The sequence below is a fragment of the Eptesicus fuscus genome, chromosome 1 (genome assembly GCF_027574615.1).
Source record: "Eptesicus fuscus isolate TK198812 chromosome 1, DD_ASM_mEF_20220401, whole genome shotgun sequence".
Lineage (NCBI taxonomy): Eukaryota > Metazoa > Chordata > Mammalia > Chiroptera > Vespertilionidae > Eptesicus > Eptesicus fuscus.
Genome location: NC_072473.1, coordinates 49,511,300 through 49,535,922, shown reverse-complemented (window position 1 = coordinate 49,535,922; position 24,623 = coordinate 49,511,300). Strand labels below are relative to the sequence as shown.

The following is a 24,623-nucleotide window of genomic DNA, read 5'->3' as shown; positions in this document are numbered from 1 at the left end:
GTTTTAAAAAAACAAAATGGCAAAAACACCTGCATGTGGCCCGCGGGCCGTAGTTTGAGGACGCCTGGCTTAGAAGAAAGCACAGTAACAGTGATGCGCAGGTGTGGGTATAGAGGTTCTGTCTCCATATAATAATAGCTCTGAATCCTTGAATTTGCCTACATTCCCCAGGGACTTGGCATTAACTCAAAATCGCTTATTCTGATAGCCAAAGCCGCTGGGCTGGCCTAATGCACATTAATGGAGCTGTGTGTAGAAATTCTGTCCTTGAATATACAGATGTCCTCTGTCTCTAGAAAGCTGGATTCTTTTTGAACTTTACACTATGCCCCAGTTTTTGGAGAAGTAATTTAGAAACCTCAGAAGAAATATATAAACAGGGTCTATTACACACTGTGCCACTGACTAGCTGTATTATCTTGGGCAAGTTACTTAACCTCTCTGATCCTTAGTTTTTTTCAAGTGCAAAAGGGGATATTAAAAGTCTGTTTAGCCTGGCCAGTGTTGCTCAGTGGTTGGCCATCGACCCATGAACCTGGAGGTCATGGTTTGATTCCCGGTCAGGGCATATGCCATGGTTGTGAGCTTGATCCCCAGTAGGGGCGTGCAGGAGGCAGACAGTCGATGATTCTCTTCTCATCACTGATGTTTCTCTCTCTCTCTCTCCCTTCCTCTCTCTGAAAATCAATAAAAACATATTTTAAAAAAAGATTGACACTGAAATAACAAAATATACTCTTCTATATGAAAAGCCTTCCTTAGTTTGTTGCTTTTGTCCCCTTTCAGGTTCCACATGCACAACTGAGTATCTTTCTTTCTATCTACTGATTTATTCAAGTTATTTTCACTTTATAAAATTGCCATCTCCTTCTCAACCTTCCTTATGAGGTCAGAAAAGAAGTATGTTTAATAGAGTCTGAGAAATAATTTTAAAATTATTTTAATTGTGGTATAATATATACATAACATACAATTTACCATTGTAACCATTTTTAAGTGTAGAGCTCAGTGGTATTAAATGTATTCACATTGCTGCGCAACCATCCATCCATCTTCAAAACCCTTTTCATCTTGTAAAACTGAACCTCTGTACCTATTAAACAATAATTCTCCATTTCCTTCTCCCTTCAGCCCTAGACAAGGACCATTCTATTTCTGTCTCAATGAATTTGATGCTACCTCATTTAATGGAATTATATAATATTTGGCTTCTTGTGACTGGCTTATTACAGTTAACATAATATCATCAAGGTTCATCCATGTTGTAGCATGTGTCAGAATTTCCTTTCTTTTGGGGGCTGAATTGTGGCCATATACCACATATTGTTTAACCCATTCATGAATCTATGGACACTTGGGTTGCTTCCAACTTTTAAAAACAAAATAATTAATTAACTATTGAGATATAATCCTATCTAATAAAAGAGTAATATGCAAATTGACTGTCACTCCAACACACAAGATGGCCGCCCCCATGTGGACACAAGATGACCGCCACAAGATGGCCGGCAGGGGAGGGCAGTTGTGGGTGATCAGGCCAGCAGAGGAGGACAGTTGGGGGGGACCCAGGCCTGCAGGGGAGGGCAGTTGAGGGGGGAACCAGGCCTGCAGGGGAGGGCAGTTGGGGGCGACCAGACCTGCAGGGGAGGGCAGTTGGAGGAAACCAGGCCTACAGGGGAGGATGGTTGCAGTGGGAGGACCAGGCCTACAGGGGAGGGCAATTGGGTGGGACCAGGCCTACAGGAGAGGGCATTTGGGGAGGACCAGGCCTGCAGGGGAGGGCAGTTGAGGGTGACCAGGCCAGAAGGGGAAGGCAGTTGGGGGGACCAGGCCTGCAGGGGAAGGCAGTTGGGGGAGGACCAGGCCTGCAGGGGAGGGCAGTTGGGGGGGACCAGTCCTGCAGAGGAGGGCAGTTGGGGGGGACCAGGCCTTCTGGGGAGGGCAGTTGGAGGGGACCAGGCTGGCAGGGGAGGGCACTTAGGGACGACCAGGCCAGCAGGGGAGGGCAGTTAGTGGCAATCAGGCCAGCAGGGAAGCAGTTAGGCATCTATCAGACTAGCAGGGGAGTTGTTAGGGGGTGATCAGGCTGGCAGGCAGAAGTGGTTAGGAGCAATCAGGCAGGCAGGCAGGCAAGCAGTTGGGAGCCAGCAGTCCTGGATTGTGAGAGGGATGTCCGTCTGGAGGGATCGGGCCTAAACGGGCAGTCGGACATCCCTCGAGGGGTCCTAGATTGGAGAGGGTGCAGGCTGGGTTGAAGGACACACACACCCTGCCCCCATGCACGAATTTCTTGCACTGGGCCTCTAGTCTATAATAATAAAAGCGTAATATGTTAATTAGACCTGGACAGCTGAATGACCTTCCAGACGTCATTCCGGACAACCTTCTGGATGAAGCCACAGCAGCGGAGGCTGAGACAGAGGTGGTTAGGGGTGATCAGGCAGGCAGGCGAGCACTTCGGGGTGATCAGCCAGGCAAGCGATCAGTTAGGGGAGATCAGGCAGGCAGCTGAGTGGTTAGGGGTGATCAGGTAGGCAGGCAGAGTGGATAGGGGCAATCAGGCAGGCAGGAGAGTGGTTAGGGGCTATCAGACAGGCAGGCTGAGGCAGTTAGTGGCGACCAGGCAGGCAGGTGAGTGGTTAGGGGCAATCAGGCAGGCAGGCAGAGGGGTTAGGGGTGATCAGGCAGGCAGGCAGGTGAGCGGTTAGGTGTCAGTGGTCCTGGATTGAGAGAGGGATGTCCTACTGCCAGTTTAGGCCTGATGGCTAAGGGATCCCTGCGGAATCGGGCCTAAACCGGCAGTTGGACATCCCCTGAGGGGTGCTGGATTGTGAGAGGGTGCAGGCTGGGCTGAGGGACCCACCCCTCCTGTGCACAATTTTTGTGCACCGGGCCTCTAGTTGACATATAACATAATGTTAGTTTTGGATGTACAACATGATGATTCAATATTTGTATACGTTGTTAAATGATCACTGTAAGTCTAGATATCATCTGTCACTATACATAGCTACAATTTTTTTTTCTATTTTTTTAAAGATTTACTTTCAGGAATTTTCAAATATGCAACAAAGCATTATTAACTATAGTCACCATGCTGTGCATTACATCACGATTACTTATTTATTGACTGGAAATTTGTACCTTTTGACCCCCTTCACCCATTTCACCCACCCCTTCCCCACCTCCCCTCTGGCAACCACCAATCTTTTCTCTGTATCTATGACTTTGGTGTCTTTGTTTGTTCATTAAGTTTTTATATTCCTCATGTAAGTGAAATCATATGGTATTTGTCTTTCTCTGGTCTGACTTATTTCACTTAGCATAATGTCCTCAAGGTTTATCCATGTTACCACAAATATAAATATTTCATTCTTTTTTATTGCTGAATAGTATCCCATTGTATATGTATGCAAGTATATATATAACATCTTTATCTATTCATCCATTGATGGAGACTTTGGTTGTTTCCATATCTTGGCTATTGTAAATAATGATGCGATGTACATGGTGGTGCAGATATATTTTCAAATTAGTGTTTTCATCTTTTTTGGATAAATATCCAGAAGTGGAATTACTGGATTATAGAGTAGTTCTATTTTTAAAAAATTAGGAACCTCCGTACTGTTTTCTGGAGTGCCTGTGTCAACTTACATTTCTACCTAAAGTGCATGAGGGTTCCCTTTTCTCTACACCTTCACCAACACTTGTTTCTTGTCTTTTTTATAGCAGCCATTCTAACAGGTGCGAAGTGGTATCTCATTGTGGTTTTGATTTGCATTTGCCTGATTTTAAGTGATGTTGATTATCTTTTCATGTATCTATTGGCCATCTCTATGAGTTCTTTTGAAAAAAGTCTATTCAAATCCTCTGCTCATTTTTTAATCTGATTTTTCTGTACTATTGAGTTATATGAGTTCTTTATCTATTTTGGATATTAATCTCTTATCAGATATGTAATCTGCAACTATTTTTCTCATTCAGTAGGTTGCCTTTTCATTTTGTTGTTGTTTTCTTTTGCCATGTATAAGCTTTTTAGTTTGATGTAGTCCCACTTATTTATTGTTGCTTTTAGAGTCAGATCCAAAATATCATTGCCAAAACTAATATCAAGAGGCTTACTAACACCTATGTTTTCTAGGAGTTTTATGGTTTCAGGGTTTACATTCAATTCTTTGATTCATTTTGAGTTAATGTTTGTGTGTGGTGTAAGAGAGTAGTCTAGTTTCATTCTTTTGCATGTGGCTGTCCAGTTTTTCCAGCATCATTTATTGAAAAGAGTGTATTTTCCCCATTGTATGTTCTTGTTTTCACTGTTGTAAATTAATGTGTGTGGGTTTATTTCTGGTCTCTCTATTCTGTTTCATTGATCTATGTGCTTGTTTTTATGCCAATTATATACTGCTTTGATTACTGTAGCTTTGTAATATAGTTTGATATTAGGGCGCATGATGCCTGGAGCTTTGTTCTTCTTTCACAAGATTGCTTTGGCTATTTGGGGTCTTTTATGGTTCTACACAAATATTAGGATTGTTTATTCTATTTCTCTGAAAAATGCCATTGGCATTTTGATGGTGATTACATTGAATATGTATATTGCTTTGGGTAATATGGATATTTTAACAATATTATGTCTTCTAATCCATGAACATGGAATATCTTCCCATTTACATATCTTCCCATTTATTTGTGACTTCCTCAGTTGCTTTCATTAGTGTCATATAGTTTTCAGTGTATAGGTCTTTCACCTCCTTGGTTAAATTTATTCCTTTGTATTTTTTTCCCTTTTGATATAATTGTAAGTAGGGTTGTTTTTAAATTTTTCTTTCTGATAGTTCTTTTTTAGTATATAGAAACAACATATTTTTATATATTGATTTTATATCCTAAAGCTTTACTGAATTCATTTATTATTTTTGACAGTTTTTGGTAGTCTTTAGGGTTTTTTTATATATAAAATCATGTCATTTGTAACCAGTGACAGTTTTACACTTTTCTTTTCAATTTGGATGCCTTTTATTTCTTTTCTTTCTTTTTTTTTAAAGTAAAACTGGCTTTATTCACAAATAACACCAATCTTGTATATAGAAAATCCTAAGGAATCCACTGAAAATACTAAAGTAAACAACTTCAGTGAGGCCATAGGATACAAGAGCAATATACAAAATCAATTGTACTTATGTGCAATAGTAACAAACAGTCCAAAAATGAAATTAAGAAAACAATTCTATTCTCAATAGTATAAAATACTTAGGAATAAATTTAACAAAGTTTAATATTTGTATACTGAAACTATAAAACTCTGTTGAAGGAAATTTGGAAAGATTTAAATAAGTGGAAAAATATCCCATGTTAATAGATTGGAAGAATTAATGTAATTATGATGACAATACTCCCCAAACCTACAGATTCAACACAATCACTATAAAAATCAAAGCTAACTGTTTTACAGAAATTGACCAACAAATGCTAAAATTCTTATAAAAATGTAAAAGACCCAGAATAGCCAAAACAATCTTGAAAAAAGTACAAAGCTAGAAAAGTCATACTTCCTGCTTTTAAAAAGCACTACAAATCTATAGTAATCAAGTCAATGTGGTATAGGCATAAGAACTGACATATTATAAACTGATGAAATAAAGTGGAGGATCCAGAAATAAACATTTATAGCCCACTGATTTTTAAGAAAGGTGAGAGACAATTCAATGGGAAAATAATCTTTTCTATAAATGGTGCTGGGACAAATGGATATCCATTTGTCAAATGAATTTGGATGCTTACCTCACACCACACATAAAAATTAAGTCAAAATGGATTACAGACCTAAAGTTAAGAGTTAAAATTATAAAATCCATAGAAGAAAACATATGAGTAAATCTTCAGGGCTTAAGATTAAACAATGATTTCTTAGATATGACAGCAAAAGAACAATAAAAGAAAAACATTGATAAACTAGACCATCAACATTTAAAACTTTTTGCATTTCAAAAATAAATGAGCTCATTCTGATATTTCCAATTAAAATTTAGTAGTACAGTTTCTACTTAGCTTACCTTATTTTATAATTGTATATTTTTACACTGTAAATCTTGGTTCCTAACATTGTTATAATTACATGTTTCATCTTATTATAAATAGTGGTAAAATAATACCAATATTATTAATAAAAATAAAACTGAATGAAATTTAAGATTCCTTTGCTGCTCTTTTCCTAGGACATAGACCACTAATGATGCACAGTTAAAATAGTAGTAAAGATACTAAAAATAATTCTTTGTATGATTATAGCATGAATTTAATATATATTTACCAAAGAGAGAGGACCCAAATAAACAAAGTCAGAAATGAAAGAGGTAAAGTAACAACCGACCCCATGGAAATACAAACAATTATGAAAAGATACTATGAACAACTCTATTCCAACAACCTAGATGAAATGGACATATTTTTAGAAAAATACAACCTCCCAAAATTCAATCAAGAATAATAAAAAAACCTGAGTAAGCTGGTAACTACCAAAGAAATTGAAGCAGCAATCAAAAATCTTCCAGCAAACAAAAGCCCTGGTCCAGACAGCTTTACAGGGGAGTTCTACCAAGCATCCAAAGAAGAACTAAAACCTATCCTCCTCAGACTATTCCAAAAAAATTCAATAGGAAGGCATACTTCCAAGCTCTTTCTATAAAGCCAGCATTACCCTAATTCCAAAACCAGATAAAGACACCACACAACGTAAGAACTACAGGCCAATATCCTTGATGAACATAGATGCTAAAATTCTCAACAAAATTCTAGCAAATCGGATCCAGCTTTACATTAGAAAGATCATACACCATGACCATTCCGGGGATGCAAGGTTGATACAATATCCGCAAATCAATAAATGTGATACATCACATAAACAAACTGAGAGACAAAAATCACATAATCATATCAATCAATGCAGAAAAAGCATTTGACAAAATCCAACACCGTTGCTTGATAAAAACCCTCAGCAAGGTGGGATTAGAAGGATCATACTTCAACATAATAAAAGCCATATATGACAAATTCACAGCCAACATCATACTCAATGGGCAAAAACAGAAACCATTTCCCCTAAGAACAGGAACAAGACAGGGATGCCCACTCTCACCACTTCTCTTCAACAAAGTACTGGAAGTATTAGTCATTGCGATCAGACAAGAAGAAGAAATAAAAGGCATCCAAATTGTAAAAGAAGAAGTAAAACCGTCCTTATTCGCAGATGACATGATAGTATACGTAGAAAACCCCAAAGACTCCATTGAAAAACTACTAGACCTAATAAATGAATTTGGCAATGTAGCAGGATATGAAATTAACACCCAGAAATCTATGGCCTTTTTATACACCAATAATGAACCCACCGAAAGAGAAATGAAAAAATCCCATTTACTATAGCACCAAAAAAATTAAAATACCTAGGAATAAACTTAACTAAGGAAGTAAAATACCTGTACTCAGAAAACTTCAGGACATTGAAAAAAGAGATAGAGGAAGACATAAACAAATGGAAGAATATACCATGTTCATGGATTGGTAGAATCAACATCATTAAAATGTCCATACTCCCCAAAGCAATCTACAGATTCAATGCACTCCCCATTAAAATACCAATGGCGCTCTAGACGGTTTGGCTCAGTGGATAGAGTGTCGGCCTGCAGACGGAAAGGTCCTGGGTTCGATTCCGGTCAAGGGCATGTACCTTGGTTGCGGGCACATCCCCAGTAGGAGGTGTGCAGGAGGCAGCTGATCGATGTTTCTCTCTCATCGATGTTTCTAACTCTCTATCCCTCTCCCTTCCTCTCTGAAAAAAATCAATAAAATACATTAAAAAAAATACCAACGGCATATTTCAAAGATCTAGAACAAACTCTCCAAAAATTCATCTGGAATAAAAAAGACCCTGAATAGCCACAGCAATCCTGAGAAAGAAGAACAAAGTTGGAGGGATCACATTACCAGATATCAAGCTATATTACCAAGCCACGGTTCTCAAAACTGCCTGGTACTGGCACAAGAACAGACATATAGACCAATGAAACAGAACAGAGAACCCAGAAATCGACCGAAGCCGTTATGCTCAATTAATATGTGACAAAGGAGGCAAGAACATACAATGGAGTCAAAACAGTCTCTTTAATAAATGGTGCTGGGAAATTTGGACAGATACATGCAAAAAAAATGAAACTAGACCACAAAGTTACACCATACACAAAAACAAACTCTAAATGGCTAAAGGACTTGAATGTAAGACGGAAAACCATAAAATCCTACAAGACTCCATAGGCACAAAATAGCAGACATATGTCATAGCAATATCTTTACAGACACAGCCCCTAGGGCAGTGGTTGGCAAACCGTGGCTCACGAGCCACATGCGGCTCTTTGGCCCCTTGAGTGTGGCTCTTCCACAAAACACCACGTGCGGGCGCACACCTACAGTGCGATTGAAACTTCGTGGCCCATGCACAGAAGTCGGTTTTCGGCCTGGGCGAGTCTATTTTGTGGCGTTAGAACACTCAAGAGGCCAAAGAGCCGCGTGTGGCTCTGGAGCCTCAGTTTGCCGACCACGGCCCTAGGGCAATGGAGACTAAGAAGAAAATAAACAAATGGGACTACATCAAAATAAAAAGCTTCTGCACAGCAAAGAAAACAACAAAAAAGCCCACTGCACGGGAGAACATATTTGCCAATGTTATCTCCGATACGGGTTTAATCTCCAAAATTTACAGAGAACTCATACAACTTAACAAAGGGAAGATAAATGATCCAATTAAAAAATGGTCAAAGGATCTAAATAGACACTTTTCTAAAGAGGACATACAGAAGGCCCAGAGATATATGAAAACATGCTCAAACTCACCAATCATCTGAGAACTGCAAATCAAAACAACAATGAGATACCATCTCACACCTGTCAGAATGGCTATCATCAACAAATCAACAAAGGACAAGTGCTGGAGAAGATGTGGAGAAAAGGGAACCCTCCTGCACTGCTGGTGGGAATGCAGACTGGTGCAGCCACTGTGGAGTACAGTATGGAGTTTCCTGAAAAAGTTAAAAATGGAACTCCCATTTGACCCAGTAATCCCACTACTAGGACTCTATCCTAAGAAAACAGAAACACCAATCAGAAAGGATATATGTACCTCTATGTTCATAGCAGCACAATTCATAACTAAGATTTGGAAACAGCCTAAGTGCCCATCAGCAGATGAGTGGATTACAAAACTGTGGTACATCTACACAATGGAATACTATGCTGTCTTTAAAAAGAAGGAACTTTTACCATTTGCACCAGCATGGGTGGAACTGGAGAGAATTATTCTAAGTGAAATAAGCCAGTCAGAGAAAGATAAATATCACATGTGGGATAAATATCACTCATATGTAGGATGTAATGTTCAACATAATTTTATGAACAAGAATAGATTGATCTAGAGCCTGGTGGTAGGGGAGGGGGGTTAGAGAGGGGGGTTAGGACTTACATGCATGCATATTAGCATAAACAATGGACACAGACGCTGGGGCGGTGGGGGCTTGCCTGCACTGGGAAGGGATGGGGAAGGGGTCAATTGGGGAAAAAGGAGACATATGTAAAACTTTAGACAATATACACTGAGTGGCCAGATTATTATGATCTCTGAACACATAATAATCTGGCCACTCAGTGTATATCCTATATAGTAAAAGGCTAATATGCAAATTGTCCCCTCGACCGGGAGTTTGACCAGAATGCAGGCCGGCCAACTGCCCATGTCCCCTCCCTCTGGCCAGGCTGGCTGGACCCCAACCATGCACGAATTCATGCACCGGGCCTCTAATATATATATATACACTGAGTAGCCAGATTATTATGCGTTCAGAGATCATAATAATCTGGCCACTCTGTGTATATATATGTTCATTTGTTTTAAATTTTAAGGATTGCTTTTTTTTTCCTTTTGGGTCTAATTTTGTTTTATAGTTATATAAATCACTTATATGGCTCCAAACTATAAATGGAACATTCTGAGAAGCCTTAACTTTCATTCCTGTCTCCTCTCTCCAATTCCTTCCTTTCTCCTATTGGTAACAACTTTTACTAGTTTTTGGTATGTCCCTTCCATTTCTTTTAACATAAGGAATTACACACACACATATTCCTCCATTCCTTCCATAAAAGAGAGCATACTATACACTAACTTCTCCGTAGAGTCTGTACCATTTCTAACACCCCTTTAACTTTTCCCAGTTCCACTCTTGTCTACCTACAATTTATTCAATAACTTATAAAATATAAAGTGGGTCACATTCCTCCCCTGCTTAAAACTTCAGGGGCTCCCATTGCATTGAGGATAAAATCCAAGTTCTTCACAGTACCTATGAAAACTGAGATGATGGGAATCTTGCCTCTAGGTATTAGGATTAGGTTTGGCTATGAGCAAAAGACCCAAACAGCAATAGCTTAAAACAAGATGGAAGTTTACTTCTCTGACACACATGTCTGGAGGAAGACCTCCCAAGGTTGGTACAGGGTTCAGCTTCAAGAAGTCCTCAGGGCCATAACAGGTTTGGCTCAGTGGTTAGAGCGTTGGCCTGGGGACTGAAGGGTCCCGGATTCGATTTCGGTCAAGGGCACAGGCCCACGTTGCAAGCTCAACCCCCAGTAGTGGGCATGCAGAAGGCTGAAATAAATAAAAATATATATTTTTAAAAGTCCTCAGGGCACAAACTCCTTCCATGCTATGTTTCCTGGTCCTTAGGACCTGACCCTCATCCCTGTGACCTAAAACAGCAGCTAGAGTACCAGTCATTACATGTATGCCAAGTGGTAAAGTTGGAAGAAGAAAAGAGCAAGGGGTACATGCCTGCTGTGTTTTAAGGAAGATTCCTGGAAGCTCTACATAACGCTTCCACTTATATGGTCAGAACTTAGGGGCTGGGAAATGTCATCCTGTTTCTGGGCAGCTATGTGCCCAGCCAAAAGTTGGGAGTCATAACACCATTGAAGAAGTTTCTGCTGCACAGTCTCTTCAGTTCCATCTCGCCCTTCTCCACTCTTACTGTGCTCCAGCCATACATTCCCTTTGTTCCTCAAACTGAGCCCTTACCTGTCCCAAGGCCTTTGCTCCTGCAGTGTCACCTTCCTAGCACACTTGTCCTCAGATCTTCATGTGGCTGGTTCCTGCTCCTCACTCAGGACTCAGCTCCCCTGTCACTTCCTCAGAGAGCCCTTCTTTGACAATTGTAAGTAAAGTAGGCCCATCCCACACACCCTTTTTCCCATCTTACTGCTTTATTTTCTTTATAGTGTTTATCTCCATATGAAATTATCTTTTGCCTTCCTCCATTAGAATATAATTTCCACAGGGCAGGGATATTTTTTGTCTTCACTGCTATATTCCTATTACCCAATATTAAGTACACAGTAGGAGCTTAATATTAATTGAATGAATGAATGTCTGACTCCAAAACCCATGTTTTTTCTACTACCTCTCCTGTTCCTAATGTAAAACAATACCACACTCCAGAAACTTGTTGGTTTTTTTTAGAATAATAGACTATTAAAGTTATTTTCCTCCAAACAAGATTTTTAAAAACATGGTTTCTAAAGTAAAACAAAACTTTTCTATACTCAGTAAAAAGAAGAGATTTAGATATAACCTTTAGAACAAGTTTCTAAAGTTGGTAGATTTCATCTGGAAAATGGAAGAGTTGATTAAAATTCATTCATTTTATCTACAGATATTTACCAAGCACTGTGCTAAAGCAAAATTGGGGACATGAAGAAAATCTCTGCCTTTCATATGTACAATTTGTATGACTGTAATTGTTGGTTTGTAACCTTTGTGCTAGAGAAAAAGCCTGTGACTTCCCATTCATGAAACATTAATTAAAGATGTCACCGAGACACTGCTTCATTTTAAAAGCGAATATATTTAATTCAACATTGCAATAAGAACTGAATAATATTAAAAACAGAAGCATATTATTGGCTTTAAAAAATCCATATTCATTTTTAGTTTCCTTTGCAGAGGACTTTTTGGTTGCTAATTCTCTACAGCAAAATTGTGCTAGGAAAATGTCTTTACAAGACAGAAATTCTCTCTTAAGGCAAGTCTAAAATGCTTACAAGGGACTAACAGTTTTAGAGTCCCAAATCAGAAATACTGAATATTAGAGCTATCTCATTTGAATCCTAAACGTTTGACATACTAAACATAGAAAGATGGCCAACAAATAACTCAGCATTTTCTAGAGACTGGCACCCCTGATCATCATGACTATTACAGAAACACCTGGCTGTGGTTCATCCCCTACCACCTTCTGTTCTAGATCCTTCTTGGCTTCTTCTATTGGGCACCTCCAAAGGCACTGTGAGGAAACAGATGCAGAGATGGATGCCCATTTCTGCTGCAGTCCCTTCTCAGCATAGCAATTAGTCAAATAATCAATGAGAAAAAGGTATATAATCCATGACCTATGATCCCCACAAGGCCTCACTGAACTTGAAAAATTGCCAGTTCTGTCAAATATGCCAACACTCCAATAAGGTATTTATGACACAGAATTTTTATTTTTCCATTAGTATGTGCTGAAGCTACAGATGTTGAAACACGAACCAATCTTGTGGCTGATAAGTGAATTTTGAAATGCCTATGGAAATGTGAACAAAGGCAGTCCATGAATAAGTCAACTTCCTCCTGGGTAACTTCCCCATGGGCTTTGTGGACACTGTCCTACAAAGCTTTTACATTCTTCAGATGTATGGCATAAGAAATATCCAGACTTTGAGGGCTACATGGTACAGACCAAAGAAATTCAGTAGTAGCCACATAATGGTCCATTTTTTTTTAAGGCAAATATCTTCACTGCAGCATGAGGGTGTGCAGCACATGGTCTGGGAGCATGCACACACTGAGCAGGTGGGCTGCTCGAGTTTATAATCCCTGACGCACGTGACCTGTCCTTTGCTCTTGATTAGAGCTCAGGTGCCCAGTCTTTTGTGATTGGCTAATTCAAAGGGAGGGCCTGGCCTTTGCTGTTTAAAGATGGTGGCCCCCAGGGGAGCTGCAAGTCATGTGGCCAAAATGGTGGCTGTCAAGTCATGCAGTCCAAAATGGCGGCTGTCTAAACTGTTCTTTGACAGAAAAAATGACTTGTTTAGTCTCACAATTCTCCCCTTTTCTTTATTTAAACTCTTTTTTTTCAAACTCGGCTGAAACTCATTGACTTTCATGCTCTGCAGTGTCTAGGAGAAGACTATTTTGCTGTTTGGTCAATGCAATTTCAATTAGCCTTTGGATAAGACATGGGATGATGTAACATCCCATCACTGTAGCTCCTAATCAAAGAGGTGAAAGTAAATACCATTGCTCCCTTCCACTTTCCAAACCATTGCTCTAGGACAGTGGTTCTCAACCTTTTTAATGCCATGACCCTTTAATACAGTTCCTCATGTTGTGGTGACCCCCAACCATAAAATTATTTTCGTTGCTACTTCATAACTGTAATTTTGCTACTGTTAATGAATCGTAATGTAAATATCTGTGTTTTCCGATGGTCTTAGGCTCTACAGCAGTGGTTCTCAACCTGTGGGTCGCGACCCACAGGTTGAGAACCGCTAGCAGGGTTGCCTAAGACCATCGGAAAACACAGATATTTACATTATTATTCATAACAGTAGCACAATTACAGTTATGAAGTAGCAACAAAAATAATTTTATGGTTGGGGGTCACCACAACATGAGGAACTGTATTAAAAGGTCGTGGCATTAAAAAGGTTGAGAACCAGTGCTCTAGGGAATCAGAGAAAGGATCCTCAGTTCCAGGATTCTCACTCACTTGTCACTAAAGCTGCCAATGCCTTAGGGCCTCAGTGATAGTCCGTCTGCTGTGTTGTCAGAGATGAATGTGCAGCACTGGCCCCAACATTACACATAGTCCTCCTTTTTCTGCCAGAATCGTATCCAAGGCCAACCTGTTCCCCCAGGTAATCCTGCTGGTGGCATCTAGCTGTTCAGCTGTACCTTTAACTGCATCTCGAGTGTAGTTAACGAGCCTTTGCTGGTTATAGTAAATATAATTAATCCAGCCACATTCTTGTTCACAGTGGGCCACCAGCACAGGACAGACTCAAACCCTACAGCAATCTGATTTCTAGCCTTAAATTCCTTGGTACTTCTCCTGGAACCCCAATGGGAATCTTTGTAAATATGGGGATCAAAGGAGCCCCCCGGACTCTCTCCTCTTTCTAGTCTGTCCATTGAAAAAGGTTTATGATATGCCAAAGTGAAAGGGATAGCCAATTGTATCAGAGCACAAGTTCCACTCCAAGTGCTGGGCAAGGCAACAAGTCAGGGTCCCCCATGACACCACCAGACATCAGCATGGGATACTGACAGTGCAGCATGATTGGCTTCTGAGGATACTCGGCCATTTACGCATCCAGATAAATTTCTCATTAAACACCGAGCACTGTTTCCCGCCCCCCTCCCTCTTGAGAGGCAGGAGGTATAGTTTACATTGGAGGATGGGGCCGGATCATTTTGTGGGGTCCTTGCTCTTTACCTCTGTTGGATGGGAACAGGGAGAGAGTCTTACAGGAAGTGTTTCCCCAGGTGGTTTCCTCCTGGTACAAGGCAAGCACACATTCTATCCGTTACTGTCTGAGGTCCATTGGAATGGGAATGGACCACTTGGGCCTCCAGCCTTCCTGCTGCACTAGCGTAACAGTCGCTTTTATTTAGGACGTGTACAGAATATTGAATCCATTCCACCCAGGCATTCCTTCCCTTATATCCTACTTCTATTTGCATGGTGGTGGCAGTGGCCTAGGGCAGTGGTCGGCAAACAGCGACTCGCGAGCCACATGTGGCTCTTTGGCCCCTTGAGTGTTCTAATGCCACTTCTTCAAAGTAGACTCGTCCAGGCCGAAAACTGACTTCTGTGCATGGGCCATGAAGTTTCAATTGCACTGTATGTGCACACCTGCAAGTGGTATTTTGTGGAAGAGCCACACTCAAGGGGCCAAAGAGCTGCATGTGGCTCGTGAGCCGCAGTTTGCAGACCACTGGCCTAGGGGATCTTGTCCTGCGACATCTACTCCTATATCTAGTCCTAGCCAATCTTTTGACCTAAAGGCTGAAATATGCAAGTCATTCAAGTTATCTATAACCAATAACTTAACTGGGTAAGCATGATCCAGATTGTACACATTTCTCCAGTCCACATTGTAAGCCCCTGCAATTTGCCAGATCCATAGCAAATAGAACTCAGTACATGATGGTTATTAAGACAGCTCACAGTTTTTAGCATCTATTTCAAGGGGATATGTCCTGGTATGGCTGTTCAAGTTGAGGTCCATTTTGCATGCAGTCCACATAGCCGCCATCCAGGAAAATTTAAAGACATTGATTGCTAAGGGACTGAAATGATAGTCAAAAGTTTTCTGAAACCAGGTTCCAATTAAGGCTGTATTAGTCTCTGCGCCATTTGCAAGGAGTAAGGGTAGACAGATGAAATCTTCTGAAACAGTCTCCAGAAGACTGTCTCCAAATATAAAGCAGAACCAACCAGTCCACAACACTTTACCTTCTCTGTTCTCAGATGGCAATTGAGATTTTGACAGAATCTGGACAAGAAATGCATCAGGGTCCCTTTGTGTTGCTTTCATTCCCAGGAGAGTAGAGAAAATCATTTTGATGTTCAAGTCTTCTCCCACTTTCACAGCAAGTCCTTTTTGCTTTTCAGCAACAAGAAATGAACTCAGAAATTTAGAGTACTCTTTGAGATTAGTGTAGGAGAACTTATACAGGAGAGTTAAACTGTACAGAGTCCATTGCTTATGTAGAAGGAATGCAACCTTTTGAGGATCAACATCTTCCTGCAACTGTGAACATTGGGGAATTTACTTTTGAGGTGAAGGTGGGACAAATCAAGTCAGTTTCCTGATTCTAACTGCCTCTGTAGAGGGGTGGCACCTATAAAGTGATCTTTAAGCCTTGAGAATGCACTTCGTCTGGGAGTCAATTCTGGTATATCATAAGAATACATGGTCAATGAAGTTCTGTGATGACGCTGTCACCCACGCTGGCTTTATGAATCATTGTTCAAAACTCGACCCAGCATGCCGCCGAGACTGAAATCCCCTGAAATAATAAAGCCGCCCAAATGGCAGCTAAGGGCGAGGCTGGAGGGACACTGGCCCCTCCCAAATTCCCTCACGCTCCACAAGCGGGTTCACCAGGGACACAAATGTGCCCATTGGGGAGACTTTCGCTCCCTCAGAAGCCGGGGGAGCCCTGCAACTTCACCCCGAGGGACAGTTCGCAGACCCAGCCACCAGCTCTGTGACCCTTGCTCCTGCCGAGTCGGCCTCTGCCCACAGAGGGGAAGGGCAAAGGACAGATTGTCTCACCTGGCACTCTGCACCTGAGCCCTCAGGTGCCAAGGCAAGGCCAGCTGCCAAATCCCACTGTTGAGAATACCCCTTTTATTTATTTTTCTTGCTCAATTGGTCTGGCTAGTACTTCAAATACTATCCTATATAATAAAAGGGTAATATGCAAATTGACCAAATGGTGGAATGACCAGTTGCTATGACACGCACTGACCACCAGGAGGAAGACGCTCAATGCAGGAGCTGCCCCCTGGTGGTCAGTGCGCTCCCACAGGGAGAGCGCTGCTCAGTCAGAAGCTGGGCTGACAGCTGGCGAGCACAGCGGTGGTGGCGGGAGCCTCTCCTATCTCCGCCGCAGCGCTAAGGATGTCCAACTGACAGCAGTTGGGTGTCCCCCAAGGGCTCCTGGACTGCAAAAGGACACAGGCAGGGCTGAGCTCCCTGCCCCTCTCCCCCCCAATCCCCCAGTGCACGAATGTCATGCACCAGGCCTCTAGTCTGGAATAAAAGTAATGAGAGTGGGCATCCTCTTCTTGTTTCTGCTCTCAGCTTTTTGTTGAGTATGATATTAACTGTGGGTTTGTCATATATGGTCTTTATTATGTTGAGCGACATTCCTACCAGTACTCACTTTGTTGAGAGTTTTTATCAGTAGGGAATGTTGGATTTTTGTCAAATGTTTTTCTTCATCTATTGAGGTGATCATATGATTTTAATCCTTCATTTTGTTAATGTTGAAATTTGTAGATGTTGAACCATCCTTGTATCCATGGAATAAACCCCATTTTATCATGATGTATGATCCTTTTAATGTGCTGTTGATTACATCTTGCTAATATTTTTTTTAAAATATATTTTATTGATTTTCTACAGAGAGGAAGGGAGAGGAATAGAGAGCTAGAAACATCGATGAGAGAGAAACATCGACCAGCTGCCTCCTGCACACCCCCTACTGGGGATGTGCCCGCAACCAATGTACATGCCCTTGACTGGAATCGAACCTGGGACCTTTCAGTCCACAGACCGACGCTCTATCCACTGAGCCAAACCGGTTTTGGCTTGCTAATATTTTGTTGAGGATTATTGCATCTTTGTTCATCAGTTATATTGGCCAATAATTTTCTTTTTTTTTCTGAGGAGTCCTTGACTGGTTTTTGTATCAGGATAATGCTGGCCTCATAAAATGAGTTTAGAAGTGTTCTCTTCAGTGTTTTGGAAGGGTTTGAGAAGGATTGGTATTATTAATTCCTCTTTGAATGGTTGGTAGAATTCACCAGTGATGATGTATGGCCCTGGACGTTTGTTTGTTGGGAGGTTTTTGATTAGTGATTCAATTTCCTACTAGTAATCAGTTTATTCAGATTTTCTATTTCTTCATGATTTTGTCTTAGAAGATTGTATGTTTCTAGGAATTTATCCATTTCTTTTAGGTTGTCTTATTTGTTGGGATATAATTAATTGCTCATAGTAGCCTCTTATGATGTTTTATATTTCTGTGATATCAGTTGTAATGTCTCCTTTTATTTCTTATTTTATTTATTTGATCCTGTTCTCTTTTTCTTGGTAAATTTAGCTAAATGTTTGCCAATTTTATTTATCTTTTTTTTAAAAAGCTTTTTGTTTATTTCCTATTGTCTTTTTAGTCTATTTTATTTATTTCCACTCCGATCTTTGTTATTTTCCTCCTTCTACTAACTTTGGCTTTGTTTTATCTTCTTTTTCTAGCTTCTTGGGGTGTAAGACAGATTGTTTATATGAGATTTTTCTTACTTCTTGAGGTAGGCATGTATCCTTATGAAATTCCCTCTTAGAACAGCTCCCATTTTATAGATGGAAATACTGAGGCTTAGGATACGATCAAGGCAGTCTATTCATATAAATGGTAGAGCAGTGGATTTAAATCTTGTCTTTTTACTCTAAAGCTTTTGTTTTTTCTACACCTTCTACATGAGGATCATCATGATGCTTTGCATTTTAGAACAGTTCTGGAATGGAGGTAGGGCATCTATGCATCATTACCCCGATTTTAGCATCTGAAGAAATTAAACTGAAAGATGACAAATGACTTGTGCAGGGGTTACATGATGGCTAGATTTTAGGTCTATTTTTTTCTAGACCATTAATTATTTTTAAAAATAGTTTACTTTGAAGTACTTTTAAACCTACAGTGAAGTTTAAAAATATTACAAAGGACTTCAGTAAATTTTTCACTTAAATTCACTTATTGTTAACATTTTGCTACTTTAGCCTTATTCTGTCCCTGAATATTTACATATTATTATTTTTTTCTGAACCATTTGAGAGTAATTGCATACATCATGACCCTTTCCCTTGGACCCTTCAGTGTGTATTTCCTAATAACAAGGATATTTATTACATGCCCATAGTTCATCTATGAAAATCAAGACATTTAACACTGATATAATAGTATTAGCTAATCTAAAGTCCATATTCAGATTTCTCTAATTGCCATAAAAATATCCTTTACAGCTATTTGTTTTTTAGCCCAGGAGCAAGTCTGGGATAATGAATTTTATTTAGTTATCATTGGATCAATACTCTTTATATAATACTAGAGGCCCAGTGCACAAAATCATGCGCGGGTAGGGTCCCCAGGCCTAGCCTGCGATCAGGGCCATCTTGCCCCGCTCGCCAGTCCCCAGTCCAGCCCCATCGCTGCCACCCACCCCGGTTCCTCCGGCAATCAAAAGAACAGCCCACTCTGCCTTTGGTGCCTTGTGCCATCAAAGGGCACCTGGCCCTTTGCTCCCTTTAAAGAAGTAAAATAAATGCCCTCTCTCTGCACCTGTCTCTTCTCTCCCTTGTGAATCCTTTCACAGCCGGCGTCAACAGCCAAAACCCTAACAATGACATGGGAAACTCAACCAGGAAGGGCTATGCCTGTGGGAAGAGTTTCAGGGAACCAGGGCTGCCCCATTGCTCCTGCCCCTCCCTCCCAACCTTCTTCCCTCCCTCCCTCCCTCCCTCTGACCCTGCACTGGCCCAGCCGCCTGGCTCAGCCCCTTTCGCATTGCTGAACCACTCAGCTCAGGCTCTGGCCCCACCCATCCTGCAGGGAGGAGCATGCGCAGGTTCTTGCAGACCTGGAAGCGGCTGTGGAGTAGGGAGTTGGCGGGGTCTTCCTGAGGAGGGTGTTTGTGCTTTACAGCTGATGTTCTCCGTCCACCTCCCAGCAGTGAAGGCTGAGGGTCGCTGTAGGTGCTGAAGTCCTTGTTGAAGTCCCCGCTCCGGAGCCTCTCACAGTGGTGAGTCCACATCCCGAGAGGCTGTGCAGTGGAGGCACCATTTCTTTCGGAAGAAACTGAGGATTGATCGGAGCCTGTGGGCCAGGGGAAGGGACCAAGAGGTCTGCTTTCCAACAGCTCACCAGTCTTCAGTCCCACCCCGCTGCCACCCAGCCCAGTTCCCCATGGTTCCCCGTTGGCAATCCAGTGATCGGAGCCTGCGGGCTAGGGGGAGGGACCGAGAGGTGGTCAATGCACCTCATAGTGACTGGTTGATTGGTCGTTCCGATCATTACGCCATTATGATTGCTGGCCTTTTATTATATAGGATCTTATTGCTTTCTTTAGCCCACTATGTCCTAAAAGTTTAATAAAAATCTCTTGGATGAAAGATGTACATAAAATGAATTAAATGACAAAAATGGGAATGTGGACATTCTCTTTCTTTTGCACTCACCACCTCAAGTTGCTTGCACCCATTGTGAGACCTTATATATCACCTAGAACTGATGAAGTCTGTATGGAGATCACTTATTCTGCAGCAGCTTCTACTTTCTATAAGATGGGGATTTGGGCCCCTCCCAGCTCTTCTGCTGACATCTAGGAAATCCCAAGTGTATACAGGTTTGATCTCAGCTTTAATACAGGAGTGTGGCTATGCCAAGATAGAGAAGAAAGAAAATAATCCCAGAGACTCTAATGAATGAAACAGGGGGATAGATGGTGGACAAGTAAATGTTGTACCTTTATGTAGGACTTTATTATTTCAATGACAATAATATGCATCAGTTTTATGATGATGTTTGCATTTCATACCAATTCTTTGAAACAGGTAGAGTTGTTGTCGTTAACCCTGTTGTACAGGTAAAGAACTGAAATGACTTCAGTATAGTTACCCAGTAAAGCTGAGACTTCAATCCAGACCTTCTTACTCTGTATTTCAGTATCTCATTTCCTCCTTTGTTACTCTTGTATTAGTGTCATCCCAGTGAGGTCCTTCTATATTTAAATAATTAATTAATTAAATTTATTAAGGTAACATTGCTTAATGGCATTATATAATTTTCATGTGTATACGATTATAATTCAAAATCTGTATACTTTGTGTGGTAACCATCTGAAGTCTTGTTTGCTTCTGTAACTGCATATTTCATGATCTTGACACTCCCCCCACCCTCTTTATTCTCTGGCAATCACCATTCCATTGTCTGTATCTATGAGTTTGTTTTGTTAGTTTGTTTACTACTTTTTGTGTTATATTACACATATGAGTGAAGTAATATGGTTCTCGTCTTTTTCACTTAGCATAGTACTCTCATCAGTGTTGTTGCAAATAGTAATATTTCATCTTTTTTATGGCTGAGTAGTAGTCCAATATATATATATACACACACACACACACACACACACATATATATATATATATATATATATATATATATATATATACACACACACATATATATATATATTAGAGACTGATGCACAAAAATTCGTGCAAGAGTAGGCCTTCCTTCCCCCGGCTGCTGGCACCGGCTTCCCTCCGGCATCTGGGACCTGGGCTGCTTCCCTCTCCCGGCCACTGGCAGGCACCCGGGACTTGGGCTGACTTCCCTTGGGTTACCCACAGGCACCAGGACCCAGACTTCCCTCCAGCCCCGGCTTCGTCAGGAATGATGTCTGGTCTAATTAGCATATTAACCTTTTATTATTATAGATGTACCACATCTTTATCTAATCATCTGTGGAAAGAACCTTAGGTTGTTTCCATGTCTTGGCTATCCTATATAATAAAGAGCTAATATGCAAATGGCCATCACGCCCTCACGCTGTCATGCCTTAATGGCTCAGACACTCAACACTGAGGAGAGAAGAATGGGACCAGCCAGGCACAAATGAGCTCATGAGAGAGGACTGGGGACTAGCCAGGCACAAATGAGCTTGTGAGAGAGGAATGAGGACTATCCAGGCTGCGGTCCCGGGTGCCTGCAACTGCAGCCCTAGCAAAACCACCCGCCCACGGTCCCCTGCAGCTGCGGCTGGCCCGAGCAAAGCCGACCTGGGTCCTGGGTGCCTGTGGCCGGCCAGAGGGAGGGAAGCCTGGGGTCCCGGGTGCCTGTGACTGGCTGGAGGAGGGAATCCTGGGTCCCGGGTACGGGGCGAGGCAGAGGCAGTTAGGGCCGATCAGTCCAGCAGGGGAGCAGTTAGGGGCGATCAGGCCAGTAGGGGAGCAGTTAGGGGTGATCAGGCAGGCAGACAGAGGTGGTTAGGGGTGATCAGGCAGGCAGGCAGAGGGGTTAGGGGCGATCAGGCAGGCAGGCAGGCGAGTGGTTAGGAGCCAGCAGTCCCGGATTGCGAGAGGCAGTCAGGACATCCCCTGAGGGGTCCCGGATTGGAGAGGGTGCAGGCCGGGCTGAGGGAACCCCCCTCCCCTGCATGAATTTCGTGCACCGGGCCTCTAGTTATAAATAATACACTTCTCTTTTAGAATTTTCTTTAAATCTGCATGGGATAGCTGTCCCCTTTGCTTAAGAACTGTCCCATCCATCAAGCAGTATGTCTGGTACAGTGTCTGATTTACTAGACTTCAGAATGCTGCCTCAGTTCAGACTCATTACTGCTTCTTTGCCTTGTTATCTTGAGCCTGGGATCACACATAGGGCATACATAAGGGCATACATAGCCAACTGACAGAGCTCTGTGAGTCTCTCTGGCAATAGGTCAGTGATAGGGAATTTTCTTTTTTAAAGTTGAATGGCACAATTGAGATTTAATTTAGTTGCTGAACACTGAACCCACTCCCTTAGATTTCTGCCTATTTATAGCAGATACCATTTCAACATAAACACCTCCAGAAAGAACACATGCCTACACAAATGCACAAAGATTGCTGATCTGTAGGGAAGAATGACAGTTTAAAAAATGATTTTTATATTTAGTTGTAATGAACACTACGCTTCTCCCTAGGAATGCTTCCTACCAGTTTTGTTTCCTTGATTTGAGTTTTTTTTAGACTTGGTTTTCAATTTATTTTGTGCCCTTTTTGCCTTTCATAAGGATTATCTCAGTATTCTCTTCTGCTAAAGTTAAAAGCATTTGTCACTGGTTCTGTATTTGGGCTCTGAGGATGGTGGTGTAACAGCTTCTAAGACAAGCTCCTGAAGCCACGTATTTCTGAATAAACAGTGTCCTACTTGAGTCTGCAGACTTGAAACATTTGGCATGTGTTCTCCTTTTCCAATTCAGTACCAAGTGACAGTTGGAATCTGGGATTATATCTTAATTCTGTTTTTGGCATTGTTTTCTTCATCATCTCATCTCACCCACCTGTGATTTAGTGCTGGCTTCTTCAAGTTCCAGTATTCTAAGACATTATCATTTTTTTTCTAAGCAGGCCATCAAAATATTGAATTTTTACTACAAATACTATCCCATATAATAAAAGGGTAATATGCAAATAGACCAAACAGTCTCTATGATGCGCACTGACCACCAGGGGGCAGACGCTCAGCGCAGGAGCTGCTCCCTGGTGGTCAGTGCACTCCCACAGCAGGAGCACTGCTCAGCCACATGCCTGGCTGACAGCTGGTGAACGCAGCAGTGGTGGCGGGAGCCTCTCCCGCCTCCACAGCCGCACTAAGGATGTCCAACTAAGCCGTCAGTCGGACATCCCCCACGGGCTCCTGGACTGCAAAAGGGTGCTGGCCTGGCTGAGGACACCCCATCCCCAAGTGCACGAATGTCGTGCTCCAGGCCTCTAATTGTATAATAATAACTCTACATTAGGAATTTTGTGGAAACAACCTCCTCCCCAGATTTTATATGTTAACTAGAGACCTGGTGCCTGTGCACCGGTGGGATCCCTCGTCCTGGCCTGTGGGGATTGGGTATAAACCAGCTCTCTGACATCCCCCAAGGGGTCCTGGATTGCAAGAGGGTGGTTCTCAGGTGACGCACCCCAGAATCGGGCTCCTCCTCTCCCTCCTTCCTCTTGGGTGCATTACCCAAGAACCGCAGCTGCCAAGTCACTGCAGCTCGGCAGCTCCTGCATTGAGCATCTGCTCTCTGGACGGTCAGCTGGTCACTTAGGATTTTATATATATAGATGTGTGAGTATGTGCTAATGTATATTTTTCTCAGGGAGCAATTCCATAGTGTTCAGTCAATTCCCAAAGTTTAAAAACTATTGGACATATATGGAACCTATCTTGGCCCTTTTTGTTATGAATATGTGGGGAATAATTTGCAAACCTGATCTTGTGAGCACTCCTCTCAATATCTTATCAGGGCTGATTTCTTTTTTATTTTTTTTAGTACAAATGTAAAAGTTTATTATTAAATTCACACATTATATGAATGACCTGTCCAAAGTAAAAAAAAAAAAAATCCATTATTCACTTATTTTGTGTGTGTGCTTGTTATGAAAAATGTCCACTGTTGTTTCATGACATGCTCTTAAATCGAAATCACAATATCCAAGGGATAAACTACTCTGTGGTTCCTTAAAATAATCCAGTCCCTTTCTGATCTTTTAAAAAATATCTTTATTATTGAGAGTATTACAGATGTCCCCCCCCATTGCCCTTTTTCACTCTGATCCTGCCCTATGTCTTTTGATTGGAGCATTAAATCCATTCACATTTAATGTTATTATTGACTAGAAGCCTGGTGCACGAAATGCATGCACTGCGGGGGGAGCCTCAGCCCGGCTTGCACCCTCTCGCAGTCTGGGACCCCTTGGAGGATGTCCACCTCCCAGCTTAGGACCCCTTGCTTCTTACCACCCACCTGCAATGGAGGTGGGAGAGGCTCCCGCCACCGCCACTGTGCTCACTAGCCGTGAGCCTGGCTTCTGCCTGATTGGTGCTCCCCCTGTGGGATTGCACTGACCACCAGGGAACAGCTCCCTCGTTGAGCATCTGGCCCTGGTGGTCAGTGTGCTTCAGAGTGGCTGGTTTTACTGCCATTTGG

General features: G+C 41.8%; 1 protein-coding gene and 1 pseudogene across 1 annotated transcript in view; one reads left to right on the top strand and one right to left on the bottom strand.

Moving 5' to 3' along the window:
• OPHN1 (oligophrenin 1) overlaps window positions 1-24,623 on the top strand; it is a 625,127-nt gene that overhangs the window by 52,844 nt on the left and 547,660 nt on the right. The window lies entirely within an intron of this gene.
• LOC129149158 (centromere protein L-like) lies at window positions 12,506-16,061 on the bottom strand (annotated as a pseudogene).